The 15,849-nt window shown below is 36.5% G+C and overlaps 1 protein-coding gene across 1 annotated transcript in view; it reads right to left on the bottom strand.

Moving 5' to 3' along the window:
- LOC106669744 (serine proteinase stubble) overlaps positions 1 to 14,476 on the bottom strand; it is a 34,803-nt gene extending 20,327 nt beyond the window's left edge. The window contains exon 1 of the mRNA XM_014399430.2: positions 14,282 to 14,476. The gene's annotated coding sequence lies outside the window, so the exon portion shown is untranslated. The remainder of the gene's footprint in view (positions 1 to 14,281) is intronic.
- Positions 14,477 to 15,849: the final 1,373 nt, after the last annotated feature.

Here is a 15,849-nt window from a genome sequence, read left to right as displayed (position 1 = left end):
TTTATACAAAAAAGTTATTTAGCGTACAAATTTGTATCGTGGAAAACAAAAGGATTTAACGTAATGTATAAATAAAAAGGTAAAATTACATTTAAGATGAATGATTAAAAATACGTTTGAATAAGTAAATAGGCAATATCAATTTCTAACTAGTCTAGATTAAAGTTCTGTACCTAGTGCTTAATTCGCGTGCGCTTACATTTATCTGATATGGAGTAAATCCCAATGGACCTACAAATCAGATTTTCCAGTCTCCCATACGCCTAAAAAATTCTTTGGCCGATTTATGTATTTACTCCTTTATCTATTCCATGTTTGTATTTTTATGCAACTCAGTCGGCCTTAAGTTTCTTTCAGAGGCGGTGGCTGCCGCAAAAGTTAATTTTGAATTAATTGTAACTTATTAATGTTTGTCTGTCTAGTAAAATTTCATGCTGGGCACGCTTATAGTCTTAAATATTAATAATTTGTTGGATACCGTTAATCCAGATTCTCTCCTGAGCATAGAAAAAGGTAATCGTATTGGCTACAATATTGTTCATGTGTGCGAAAATTTAACCTTGAATCAAGTGTTGTACCTAGGTAGGTTAACGTCTTTGACCAATTGACAGACCTTTCCTCATGTCAATATGTATAGCTCGCCAGATTCGGACAAGATTTATTAAAAACTTATTCTACTTGAAAAGGAACACCCCTATTCAGGATGAAAATATGAAAACTTTTTTTCCATTATGCTACATTTATGTTATGATTTTACCTAGATAAATATAACCAAGCCCCAGCCAAGATTTTTAATTAAATCCTATATTGAATATTGCGATGTTCAACAAATGATATATTTGCTTTAAGATTAAAAGCCTTTTGCTTCAATGAATAAGAACAGAGTGGATTACAGCATACTTGGAGAAAATTTTTCCATTATGTTTTACTTTAAAATTTAATGATTATTTGGAGATCGTGAGATGCTGTCTGGTGTGACGTAGGTTTTAGAAAAACCTTTTTTTTTATCGTGCCAACGTTTCGATCTTTATTGATATCATCTTCAACGAAGAATAACATGGGATAAAAAAAGGGCACTGTCAACATGACAATAATGACACATCGTCATTTTTTTTATCCCATCCTGCTCTTCGTTCTTCTCGCGTAGAAATGTGTGGGGTTTAGTGACCGTTAATTAATGATTATTATTGATGGGCACTCCCAACATGACACATCTACACAGAAAACAAACACTTTGAGCCCTGAAGATGATATCAATAAAGATCGAAACGTTGGCACGATAAAGAACCTAAAACCTACGTCACACCAGACCGCATCTCACGATCTCCATATAATCATTAGTTAACGTCACTAAACACCATTCATTAAAATTTAATATTTTTTATTTAGTGTAACTTATTTTTTTTAATATTTCATATAGTGACATTTATATTTCAAATTCAAATAATACAATTGAAACATATATATTTACCACACTCCTGTAAACTACTATAGGTATAAATACACACTTTTTATTTTCCTATTCTATTGTGCATAAAGCTTGTCCAAATGTTGATTCTTTTCAAGAAATTGTTAAGTTAAATTGTTTTTAAATTAGAAATTTAGAATTAAAATCAGTTATCCCACGTCCTTAGACTCTACTTGTTAATTAATTTTGAAACACAGACAACTTTAAAATTAAGCATCTAAAATTAAGATAATATTTGGTTATTTTATTATCATGGTATTTGTATAAAATTCGCATATTTGAAGAAAAGAATATATCAAGGAATGTATTTTTTTGTTATTTGATTATAAAAATGTGTTAGAAAAACTACGTTTAATAAGCAAAGGATTTTGAAAGATTGATTGAACTGTTAAAAAGTTAATGCGATTTTTCTTGGCTTATATGATTTAATTATTATAACGGATTATGCAATGATCATCATTACTTCCTTTCCAATTGCGATTTATGTTAAGTCAGGGAGGGTAAAAGGGGACCGGATTAAATAATCACATCATCATCGTCATTTTTAAATCTTCAGGGGGGATTCAATAGAACCTTCAATGCACCGTCCATTAACTTAATCGTTCGGGATCTAATGGGCGATGGCGTCTCATTTGAGTCGTTCGAAATAAAATAGAGGAACGGAAACTGTCTTAATGGTTCTAATGAATTGTTTTCAATTTATTTACAAATTTAAATTATAAATTTGTAAAATAAAACTGCTATTGAATTGACTATATGAGAAGATATTGAAAAGTTAGGTATTTTTGAAAGATTAGGTACATACCCTTAGAGAACACTTTATTGTCACTGGTTTATCCAAGGGGGCTATAGAGCGACATCCTTTTCGTATGGGATCGAAATCAGGAATGATGGCAAGTCTGACAGTTTCGAGAGGAAACGGTTCCCGACTTCGATGGATAATTGGTGGTTATGACCCTAGCGGTTCAACTTCGCGTCCTTCGTTCTTCCGACCATTGTCACATTCCTGGTACCCCGTGTTCCTGTTATATGACGACCCTAACAGGCGAGTCCCGGGCACGTAGCAATCCTTCCTCCTCTCCCAACGGGACCAAATCAAACAACGACGGGGTTTCGCAGTACACCTGTGGGAAATCGGTCCCGAGTAACATTTCCGTCAACTTCCTCGAGGATCAAATCTTCAAATATATTTCAGACAATTTTTTTATGTTCTGATATCTTTGTGCAGCGTAGAGTTAAAGTGAAATTGGTACAAATTATACGAATAAATCAGCCAGGCAAGGAAGTGCACGTGCCATAACCTATTCTAACTTATCAGGAACTTCATTTTTAAGCTTCGATCATAATTCTAATAATGAACTAGTTCATTAAATTGTTCGCGCAAAATAGAGGTTAAGGAGAACAATTTGGCCTGAATGTTTAACATTATAAATTATAATTAACTCATTGAGGGACGAGGCCATGTGGACCATCCTCCGGAGCGGATGTAGAAGCAAGTCACATGCAACCGCTTCCGCCGTCCTACTTATTTCAGCCGACACAGTTCCTCTCTCCTCCGTGTATCGATGTAAGTCATCACAGCCGTCACACTCTGAATAGTCGCACACTACCAATTCCTCCGATGCCTGGAAGCATTCGAAACGCGTCGGACTGTTCAATTTGGCGTTAAAACGATGAGACCAACGGTTCAGTAAGTTACCGCTCGTTATGATTTAGTCGTAATAGCATGTAACATATAATTTCTATAAACGGTCATCGCCCACCTTGGTTGTAACAGGAATTAAAGAAACAGAAATGAGGATCGGCGTATTGTTGACTGGGTTTTGTAAGAACATGCACACGGAAAAGGTAGGTGTGTTCGTGGTGAGTAGCTATCGTATCCCCCGTTCTGAACTTATCGCACACCGTGAATCCTAGTTCATCATAGAACTTAGTAGACCGGTTTCAGTTATTGAATTTCTTGTACTGTTACGTTGTACATCCAAAAACACTTCCTCCTGCGAGCAAATATGGCGCCACAGTATGTGAGTAGGTATGGTGGTGTCTCCTCTGCTTGTTTGCAATTATAAGCATATGCCATGTCTTATACCAATCTTCTTCAGATGACCATTGAGTCCGCAGTGTTTGTTAAGAATCCTATTACGATTAGACTTTTTTCATTTTTCCTTTGATGTATTCTGTTATTTCTTTCCTTCTGAAATTTGCTAGACGGTTTTTGGATTGTTTATTTCCAATGAGTAAATTCTGCTTTTTCCTCATTTTCATTTAGTCCTTTTGTGAAGGTGAATCCCTAAGCCACGGAAGTGCTCAGAATCAGGTATGGCCGCCACTTTCGGGTGACATTTTGCACACAATATGTTTAGTTTTATAAGTCAGCACCAACTTTGGGCTAATAACGTTTGAATTTAGTAGTTTGATGGGTGGTGACTATCTGAGATGATAGCTATATCCTTTTTTTATACCCTTTTTCAAGTTTAACTAGGTACATCTTTCAATTTCATGGACTTCAGCTTGGAAGTTACTGTGTATTGTCCTATGGTTTTGGAATATTTGGTTCCAGGATCGAATACCTTTCCGTACCTTTGTCTCCACGGAAAAGTGTTACACCATTCTTCTTCAAAGGCCCAGTCAGTCTGCAGTGTTCAGGATTAGACTCCTTTCCTTTTATGCATTCAGTTATGATGTTTGTTGATCGACCTGCAGATAATCTACGTAGGGTTCCAATCTTCATAGAGGTCATTAGACAGGTGAAAAAAAGAAGACTAAATGCTGGGTTCACAGAGATTTCGGCACCTGCCATCAAAAAAAGGAAAGCCCTGATGATGGCACTATAAGGCGCCGAAAGCTCGGTGAACCTAGCATTCAGTTTTCTTTTTTTCACCTGTCTAATGACCTCTACGAAGATTGGAACCATACATGCATTCAGTAATTCCTTTCTTTTTGAAATTTGCTAGAAAGTTCTTGGATTGTTTATATCCAATGAAAAAATTCTATTTTTCCTCATTTTCATTTAGTTCTTTTGTCTAAGATACTCGATGATAGATGAATCTCTAAGCCAAAAAAAGTGCTCAGAACCTATCAGGTATGGCCGCCCCATTTTGGTGACATTATTTTGCACACTTAACATATTAGTTTTACATAATTATTAGTTTAGTGGTATAATTCAGCACTATCTTTGAGCTAATAATGTTTGAATTTAGTAGTTTGATGTATGGTTGACTGTATGAGATGATAGCTATATTCTTGTTGTTGTGCTCTTTCTTCAAGTTTTACGATGAACATTTCTTAATTGCATGGACTTCAGAACTTGTCCTGCAATTAGCATGGAAAAAATACTAGGATTAATCCCCCTACATCACATGGTAATAAGGACAGCGCAGAAAACCATCATCAACTTTACTAAAGAGAAACCTCCAACAGGAATGAAACTGAAATGGAGAGATAGCAATAAACTATGGAAAGACCTTCCGATGGCTCCAAGAGACGACATGAACAGGATGTTTGAATTTAACCAAAACTTCCGAATAAACCTTGGTACCAAAAAAGAATGGGAAAGAGAGGGAAACAAGAAGGGAAAACGGGCTGCTACACCGCTGATAGGACCTGAACCCTTCTGTGGCATAGGAACCCACACTATTAACGAGCATTCCAGACAGAAGGACAATAAGAAAATGAGGAAACTTTGGAATTCACTCATTGGATACAGACAATCCAAGAATCTTCTAACCAATTTTGGTAGGAAAGAAATTACAGAATGTGTCAAGGGAAGCAGGAACAAACTGCGAATCCTAATAGGATACTGCATATTAAATGGACACTTAAAGAAAATTGGAATAATCCAAGATGGCACATGTAGATTCTGCAAGGAGGCAGAAGAGACACCAACACATTTACTAACAAACTGCGGAGCCACACTAGCCCGCAGGAGGAAATGTTTTGGGATGTATAATGTGACCATAGAAGAGCTTCAACCATTGAAACCGGGCCTACTAATCAAGTTTCTTGATGAAATAGGACTCACCGATGTGCTTTAGGCAGAGCACGGGGGATACAATATTTCTCAAAGGGCGCACTATACTACAACATGAAACCACATCTACATCTACATCTACATGGACTTCAGCTTCGAAGATAACTGGTATATTTTCCCATGAGTCCTGATTATTTCGTTCTAGGACCGAACACGTCTGCCCCGAACCTTCCTGACCACGAAAAGTGTTATACCATTCTTCTTCAGAGGACATTCAGTCTGCAGTGTTCAGGATTAGACTTTTTTCCTTTTTCCTTTAATCCATTCAGTTATTTCTTTCTTTATGAAGTTTGCTAGAAGGTTCTTGGATTGGTTCTTGGTTTTTGGTTTATATCCAATGAGTAAATTCTACTTTTTCCTCATTTTCATTTAGTCCTTTTGTGCAAGATACTCATTGATAGGTGAATCCCTAAGCCAAAAAAGTGCTATCTAGAAACATTTCTCAATTGCATGGACTTCAGCTTGGATGATGCTGGTGTATTTTCCCATGGGTTCTGAATATTCCGTTCCATGACCCCGTACCTTCCTGACAAAGGAAATGGAAGCATTTTTGAAAAAAAATCGTTTATGAAATCAACCGATATCTTGAAAATAATCCAAATCGGGACAACCTTTAATCAAACAATGGATGAAATAAATTATCAGCTTGTTTGAATAGTTTTGAAAACGCTCCAGAAATATATCATAAATCAATAGTACCAAGTTTGTTTTAATTTTTTTGAGTTTAGATCACATGCCTATCAAACATAAATGTTTAAACCTCCAGTGGAAGTAAAGAAAAGCTGGTTGGTTGTATAAATTATTTATCTGGCAGCTTCGTTTTTGTTTGTCTTTAATAGAATAGAAAGGGTCAGCAGAGACGAGGGTAATAACTCTTGCTGATGTCATCAATGCTCACTGTATAATATGTAGTTCATGATGAGTCGTGCCATTGTTCGACTTTCTCCTTCACTGCGTTGAAACAACTGAACGTTTTTTCCCCTATAACAAGATCTTGTCGGATAAATTGATAACGGTCAGAATTAGATTCCAATGTTCAATATTTTTTCACTCGATAGGCGACGAAAAAGAAAATATGATGAAATTCACTTTAAAAAAACCCAACAATTCCACGGGTTCGTTTTTCCTCCTATTCATATTTCGCTTTCCTCTCCCTTTCGTTGCCGAAGTCCAAACTGATGATGACAGAGGGAAAGGGCGTGGGCCAAGAAAGTGGTATTGTTCGTGACACACTGACACGATTGCCCACATGTCTATCGGCTCACGGGGAAAATCATTTCCTCGGACGGGAATCCAACGTGGTAAAAGATAACTTACCATTAGTCGGAAATTGGACTGTAAGTGACAATGGAGATAACCGCGTTACTTCCTTAACTAGGGTTTCCTCGGTCAGCCCTTTCCGAATCTCACTCCTGTTTACCCTCTAAGGAGACTAAATCAAATTTATCAACGGGACTGGTAAAACCGAGGGGTTTTTATGAGATAAATTTAATAATAGACAATGCTGTAAATGCGAAACTTTCGGGGCAACTTGTTCAATCAAACGAAATAAACGAAAAAATATAATCAATATTATTTTAACACAGAGGCGGGAAAAAATATTTGAAAAATAATACTAATCATGAAACAGACATAAAAAACAACACTTTTGGATTTCTCTCTCTCTCTCCCCCCCCTCTCTCTCTTTCTCTCTCTCACTCTCTCTTCCTCTATCTATCTATCTCTATATATCACTCTCCCCTTCTCTCTCTTTATCTATCTATATCTATATATCTCTCTCACTCTCTCCCTTTCTCTCTCTCTCTCTCTCTCTCTATCTCTCTCTATCTATATCTTTCTCTCTCTCTATCCCCCCTCTCTCTCTCTCTCTTTCTTTCTCTCTCTCACTCTCTCTTCCTGTATCTATCTATCTCTATATATCGCTCTCCCCTTCTTTCTCTTTATCTATCTATCTCTATATATCTCTCTCATTCTCTCCATTTCTCTCTCTCCCTCTATCTCTCTCTATCTATCTCTTTCTCTCTCTCTCTCTCTCTCTCTCTCTCTCCCCCTCTATCCCCCTCTCTCTCTCTCTTTCTTTCTCTCTCTCACTCTCTCTTCCTCTATCTATCTATCTCTATATATCGCTCTCCCCTTCTCTCTCTTTATCTATCTATATCTATATATCTCTCACTCTCTCCCTTTCTCTCTCTCCTCTATCTCTCTCTATCTATCTCTTTCTCTCTCTCTCTCACTCTCTCTCTCTCTCTCTCTCCCATTCTCTCTCTCTCTCTCTCTCTCTCTCTCTCTCTCTCTCACTCTCGGACTCTTTCTGCTCGTATGTACATTTGTTTGTTCGTCACCTAGAACATTTTCTCGGTGAGTAGAAGGAATTATGAATTCATTAAAAAAATTCTAAAAATTGGTACATTGAAATTCGTTGTATGCGTGTATACATTAGTTTTTGTAAACTTATTCCTTCGGAATAAAATTCAAAAATTCGATATTCATAGTGAATCATGATCGATTCGTCTTTAAAACTAATACAATAGTTAAAATGACTATAACGCTTTATCAAAGGTATAAGCAGGGATTGGCGAGAAGCTTTGATCAGAAAAAATTCCATAAAAATAAAAATCTATAAAATATTTATATAAGTGTTTGAGAATGAGTATATATGTACTCCCGTAAAAATAATTAAATAAATAAAGCAGTAAATAAATTTTAACTTCATATTCCATGTGCATGCGTTAGAAAATAGTTAAAATATCTAAAGATTTATCACCACTCTATAAGATAGTATATCGAAATGAATCTATTCCATAGCGATTCGTTATGATTTATTGATATAATTAAAGTTGGGATTCAATGAAAGTCGGCAATGAGTAATAAATTTAACGAGCCTTCTAAAGTAGACAACCAAAGATTCGTATCAGCGGACGTTTCAGTTTTATTAATACCTTCGTCCATTTAAAGCTATTCCACTTCTCGAATGGGCGATTTGTGCTTTTCAGCATCCAGATCTTTAAAGCGCACTCCAATAAATGTGCTTTCTCCTAGCGGCTTTCTTAATTTTAAAAGGCCTACGGGGTTAAAACGTGCTTCGGCCATATTTTTAACACTTCCGGCCGCTTTCTTCGTCTCGGTTTTTCAAATTACAAAACTGTTTCAGTAACGAACAGACACGAGGCGATAATAAGAGGAACAAAAATTATGCCGGATCATTTCGGTGGATTCCATTAGACGTTTGTAAACCGTTCTCCACCTAGAAGCGGGGCCGGCTCCTGATGGGCTAATTCCGTGATCATAACGTATCATAATTGCACCTTTTCTTAAACCGTCCTGTTAAAATGGCAAACGCTCATTATTTTTTCGGATTTTTTCAGCTTTCAGCCGTAATGGAAACAAAAGGAGAAACTAACAAGCGGAGAATTCGTTAACAAATGTAAACGATTGATAACCACAAAATAATTAGTCCACAAGATTGTTTAAAGTAATTATTGAAAAACAACTTATTACAATTATTATTACATTTTTTTTCCAGGGAACCTGCCGACACCCTGTTGTATAGAGGCTACCCCAGCATACAGGGACCTGTTGGGGCGGACACTTTACCAACCTAGCTGCTCGTGGGAACTATATGGAACTTATACATCTGTTAAAGTTAGCCGAGCATCTGCGACAGTCCCTGCAGCTACGCAAACAGGGGATTCTGCCCAATTCTTGCCAAAGACACCGAAAGACACCCTTCAAGGCAAAAAGCCTGATGGAGTTAGAACAACTCTTGCAGAAGAGATAACCGAGAGCCTCAACGAACAGGTTAGCAACCCTACTGAAGGAGGGAGTGGATTATGTGAAACCACCAACAATCACCAACATTTTCATAACAGTAACCTTGAATCCAAAGGGCAAGAAGCAGGAACACGAGCCCATGTGACAAAAGTTTTTTCGAAAGCCAAAGTAAGTCTTGAATGTCACTGACAAAAAAATCCTCATAAGATCAGATAGCCAAGCAGCCAATAAAGCATTAGCATGTAAAAGAATCACATCAAAATTAGTCAGTGAATGCATCCAAAATCGCCAAAACTTGGGGAAACACAACAACCTGACGGTATCTTGGTTGCCAGGGCACACAGGGGGGGGGATTTTGAGTAACGAGAAAGCAGACAGACTGGCCAGAGGAGGATCTGAAAGACCATACATTGACCCCGAACCTATTCTTGGGATAACAAAAACAAATATAGAATCCTCAATCGCAGAATGGATCCAAGCAAAACAAAAGGAGAAGTGGATAAACTCTAGCGGTGCTAGACATAGTAAACTTATGATGTTACCGAGACTGGCAAAAACACTGCTGTAATTGGAGAGGGCCAAACTCAGAGGAGTGGTAGGACTACTAACCGGTCAATGGCATCTGAGAAAACATCTACACAACATGGGTATATACAGCGATGATCCCATTTGCAGATTATGTAATAAGGAGGAGAAAACAGCCACTCATATCATCTTCGAATTCGAAGCAACAGCTCAATGGAGGTTTAATCTTAGGGAATCAAATTGCAACAGCAACAGTCAATGACCTGATACTTCTAAGAAGAAGGATTGAGTCTATTGACTGAACTAAGGAACAAGGAAGGTACAATAAGCCAGAAGGCTGCAGTGCCTGGGGCGTACAAACCCCGCTTCCTAGTAACCTTTTCTACCATACCATACCATACCAAGTCTTGAATATAGCACACCACAGAAACAGACGACAAAAAAGTCAAAATTTACAAGGAAGGAGTTGCCCTACAAATGGACATTGCCACAGGTAAAAATAACTCCGGTAGAAGGAAAACCGGAGAGACAGGTTCTATATATGTGTAGATTGTTGCTTCTTCATTAGAGGAAAAAAGTCAACAAGAAAGATTCTTCACTTGCAACGCTATGGAGGTCGATTAACGTCCGATGTTAGCCAGTGAGTTATAAAAACAGATAAGCACATTAGATCTACTTAGCCGAGTTGCAGAATGCCTTGTGGATCTTTTATCCCTATTCTTTCATATTCCTTCTCTACAGTTGGTGGTATTTGTTAGTCCGCAAAGGAATTAGGTTAATTTAGTTCAGTTTAATTATTTTTTATTTACCATAGCTTTAAATAAGTTCATACAATTAACCTTTGTGTATGTGTTTGCTTGTATATGTATGTATACATGCATCATTCGCCTGTCTATGAACCTCTTGCTCTTGCACTAGGTGAAAAAGTAAGAAGCACATTACGAAAATTAAAAAGGACTATGACTGTCTGTCTGCACGTGTGTATTTATTTATTTTTATGGAAAATCGGTAAGTTCTTTTAGTTGAATCAACTGTTCGAAATTATAAAATGCGCAAAGTTTAATGGTCTACATTGCAATTAGCGCACGATTCAATTTTCTCTTGAAATCTGAAAAAGTCGGGTATACTTTAAGTTCGACCATGTTACAAGGGCGTAATTGCCTTCTGCACTTAAAACCTTACACGGACTTTCGCCGTCGTAAGTCGGCACAAAGGTACTATATAGAGACGATAAAATGTAATTGCCTAATAAAATTGGTTTACGGTTACAGATTCTCGGTAAGTAGCCCCGACTCTCACCCCTCGCAAAAATTGTCCTCGGCAATACAGCTCCTTTTCTTATTCGATAGAGCTTAACATCGGTTCGCATTACTGCAATTTATGGCCTATCAAAACATTTCTGGGTCATTTTTTGTGTACAAACGTTTTTGAAAATTAATAATCTGGTCTGATACAGCGGACTTGGGTAAATAACAGGTTTCCTTTACCGACATCGGTGATGCAGGTTTAATATTTAAGCATCCTGCAAGAACGAAAATATGGATAATTCCTCGCTCATTCCTTATCATCGAAAAGGCTCATTTTCGTCAAGGTACCGTTATCCCCACAAACCCTGTCATTCCGAATTAATCTTCCACTGAATTGCATACTTTCAATTATAAAACTTCAAAGGCAACAGGCAAAAACAGTAATTACAATTGTACAAGACGCTGTAGTAAATTATACAAGAATTTTTTCCAATGCACGACGTTTTTAATCAATTCATGACAAATTATTTAAATTTCACTAAGAAAAAACCAAATTACGGTTTAAAAAATGTACTTTTCTTGGATAAACGCCTTATAGCCTTTCTGTATCAAATAAATGTTGGTTTCTCTTGAGATTATTTTTGTATTTCCTGTTCTTCCGACTTGGTTTTTGAATTTGGTATGGGGAAAACAGCCAAAGGATGTAAAGAATTTCAAACCCGGAATTGGCCCAGCGCTGTCATCCAGGGTGTACAGTTATATCGATTCGGCCTATTATGTCATAACTCGTGACCATCATGATCCACTGGCCGATCCCGCTTTCGTTTCTATTTATTCATTCTCACCTCAAGCCCAACCCAGCCTCAATTATTACTATTTATTATCGTAATTAATTGTTTTCTTAGGTCATTTTTCTTAATTTTTTACATGCGTTTATCAAACCAAAATGGCGTGGCCAAAAACCAAAAATTTTCAACGGATTGTTTCTTAATAGAACATGATGATAGGTCATAGCTGTGACACACTGCAAGTCTGATTTCTAGCAGTTCATTTCAGTGAAAGAAAACAAGCAAAACCTGTGGATGTTGAAAAATGTAATAAAACTTCTTTGGAAGTTAAAATAATTAAGTTTATTTGTGTTAAGTTCTACTAATGGATTCATAATATTTTTAAAAAAAGAAGATCCGTTAAGAAAGGAAAGAAACATCATATCAAAAGCCTAAAGAACATGTTTGTGTAGAAAAATGTACGAAGAGACATTCCTTAGTATCTTTGAATCTTGGTTCATAGCGCGATCACGTAGGAGCAAAAAGACGTCTCTAAGGCAAATGGATTCGAATTCCATCTCTTCTCAACTGTTGAATGACTCTGTTCAATTCGGGGTCAACCGCCCTGGGACACGTCACGAAAAATAGTCGCAAACGAAATGCGAGCTGTATTTAGGGCGTCCGTAATTTGTCGTCCGATGGGATCTTCAAACAAGGCGGATGACCGACTCAAGTGCGATACCGTCAACATCTAAAGATATGTCATTTCAAAAAACAAACAAAAAACATTGGCTTAAAAACGATCTGCAAAAGTAAAAGGTTTAAGCATAAAAATTCACTAAGACGATTTTCGACGTCTGTCCCGGTTTTACAAACGGGAACAAACGGTGGACGTGAGCTGGAAACCGATACAACAGCAGGGAGAGTCATCGGTTGTAATGAGGCAAAATATTTTTTGTTGACTGTTTCCCCTTGGAATCATTTCAATTGCGAATCGGCCTCTTAAAACGGTTAGACAACTTTGGACTTTTATTATTTCTCCTATGTCCCATAACCTCCTGTCAACTTATTCGAGGTAAAGAGAGGTGACGGCCACAAATTGTAATAACATTGTCAAAGGCGACCACATTTATTCGCCAGTGGGTCATTGAACCGGCAACATGCGCTTTTAACGGGCTTAAGGCTTATATACGATTTGAAAATGCAAGATTAATATTGAATTTTTGGGTCGTAAACAGCCTGACCTCCTGTGATCTCCGCCCATCTTCCCTGATTTTTGTTAGTTCAGACGCGTTTCGGCATTTCGCCATCTTCAATGTTTAGATTATTTCTGTGGAGACCCCTTAAAATCCCAAACACTGAAGCGAAATGCCGAAACGCCGAACTAGCAAAAACCAGCGAGAATGGGCGGACCAAGATGATAAATAATTACCAAACAGTAAGCCTGACCATGTTCTTCACCGGACAGTCATACAGCTAGCAAATGCGATCAATTTTATTTACGATGTATTTATTCTGACAAATTTAATTTGATTGAAAAAAAAGCAGTCAAGATCTCAACCTCTAAAAATTCTAGTCAATAACTATTGACCGGTGTTAATCACGAGATGTTTTTCTGTCAAAATGGAACCTAGGAAGAGAACTGTTTGCTCAATGTTTTTGCCTTTTTATTTTTTTACCTGTTGCTTGACAGGCATGGCAATATTTTCGAAATTCAAGCTAAACAGCCAAATAATAGTGATCATTTTGAGGGTAAAAAGTAAATCCTGTTTAAACGTTACGAACGTTGTTTTGTTTCATTTCGACTTGCTTCAATTAGAATTTTTGGGTCTTTTTTATACTAAATACTTTTCAAACTAAGCACCGATTTCTTCCATGAATGATAACAACACTCCAACCTACAAACGTTACTTCTGTCAGAGTATAAATGCTGAAATTTGTTGTCTATACTATTTTTGATTTGTTCTCATAAAAGTTGAATAGTTTTTGTATAAAATGAACATTTTATTGAAAAGTGTTGTGAAAGTGATCACTTTTTAAAAGTCAAATTATACTTAATTTGATAAACAATGTCCCGATGAAAGATTATCAAGAATCCTTCGTTTCTTTAAAAAGACAATAATTTTACAAAACTGTTAGTTGTCAGCACCAAAAGAAATTATGAAATGCATAAATACAATCATTTATAATCTAAATTACTTTAACACAGTCAAAATTATTTTTATGTTCTTAGGAACCAAATTCTAAAAGTTTTGAGGTTATGAAGAAGGCATGTTATAATATAATTTGTATTTCAAAATCTTCGTTTACGAAAATTTGATAAAACATATTTTCTACTGATAGCTAAGTGTTTTACTTTCCGTACTTGATCTTGAACTCCTGATTTTAGATAAATTAAGAAAAAGGAAAAATTCATCAGGAGCCAATGCTCGTTATTGTTAATTTTAAAACACTTCTTCCAAGGAAAATTTACCTTCTTGGCGATGTAAGATCCAGACGCTGTATATATCCTCCGGTTCAGTGTATCTCATGCCAGCCAGCCACCACTGCCCTACTGACTTACTGACTCTGCCAGTCTTGGTAGGTATAACGGGGCATACCCCACCACACCTGCTTCTTCTTCGTCCTACCTGGTGGGGAACCAAGGTCACTTGACCTATCAAATCCTTAACCCACCCTTAGGCAAGGCACAAGCACGGACACACACGGGGGATTTCTGACCTATTTCGGTCCTTGGCCATGTGGAAATCCAGTGGGGACGCCGCGCCGGAGAAACAACGATTATTATGGATTACACGGGACGTCGTTTGGGCAAGGACTTCCTAAGTCACAATTTTTTCTGCTGGTGGTTATCATGAAATAATAAGAAATATATAAAAAATTTCTATATATCTACAGAAAAATAGAGACTTATAGACAGCTAGCAAGGGTAAGTATGGGAGATTTTTTTTAGATTTTCGTTAAAATTTTAAATTTGTTCTTCATGTAGTCTTTGATTCTTCTGACCCTTCTTAATTACCTCCTCATTTCAATTATTTCTAATATTAATTTCATTTTCACTTTTTCACATTTATTTATGACTTTGGACATTGTGTTTGGATTACACGGGACGTCGTTTGGTCAAAAACTTCCTCACTCATAATTTTTTCTGCAGGATATTTTATGGTTATCATGAAATAATAAGTAATATATAAAAAATTTCCTTATATTTACAGTAAATTGGTAGATGGACTTATAGACAGCTGGCAAGGGTAAGTATGGGAGATTTTTTCTAAATTTTCGTTAAAATTTTAAATTTGTTCTTCATGTAGTCTTTGATTGTATGTTTGTTCTTGATGTAGTCTTCTGACCCTTCTTAATTGCCTCCTCATTTCAATTAGCTCTGATATTAATTTCATTTTCCCTTTTTTCACATTTATTTATGACTTTGGACATTGTGTTTGGATTACACGGTACGTCGTTTGGTCTTCCTAACTCATAATTTTTTCTGCTGGATAGTTTTGATAATCATAGCACAATAGATTGATAATGATAAAAATATCTATATAACTATAGAAAAATAGATAGAGGGGCTTATAGACATCTAGCAAGAGTAAGTGTGGGAGATTTTTTCTAAATTTTCGTTAAAATTTTAAATTTGTTCTTCATGTAGTTTTTGATTGTATGTTTGTTCTTGATGTAGTCTTCTGACCCTTCTTAATTGCCACCTCATTTCAATTAGCTCTGGTATTAATTTCATTTTCCATTTTTTCACATTTATTTATGACTTTGAACATTGTGTTTGGATTACACCGGACGTCATTTGTTCACGAATTTCCTCACTCATAATTTTTTCTGCTGGATATTTTATGATAATCATAGCACATATAGATAGATAGAGATATATAAAAATATCTAAGTAACTACAGAAAAATAGATAGAGGGACATATAGGCAGCTGGTAAGGATAAGTATGGGAGATTTTTTTTCTAAATTTTCGTTAAAATTTCAGATTTGTTCTTCACGTGTTCTTTGATTCTTCTGACCCTTCTTAATTGCCTCA

This window comes from Cimex lectularius, unplaced genomic scaffold (assembly GCF_000648675.2).
Source record: "Cimex lectularius strain Harlan isolate CLEC.00 unplaced genomic scaffold, Clec_2.1 scaffold8, whole genome shotgun sequence".
NCBI classification, from domain to species: Eukaryota; Metazoa; Arthropoda; class Insecta; order Hemiptera; family Cimicidae; genus Cimex; species Cimex lectularius.
Note: the sequence above shows the minus strand (reverse complement) of the source record. Positions and strands in the feature narration are given on the sequence as shown.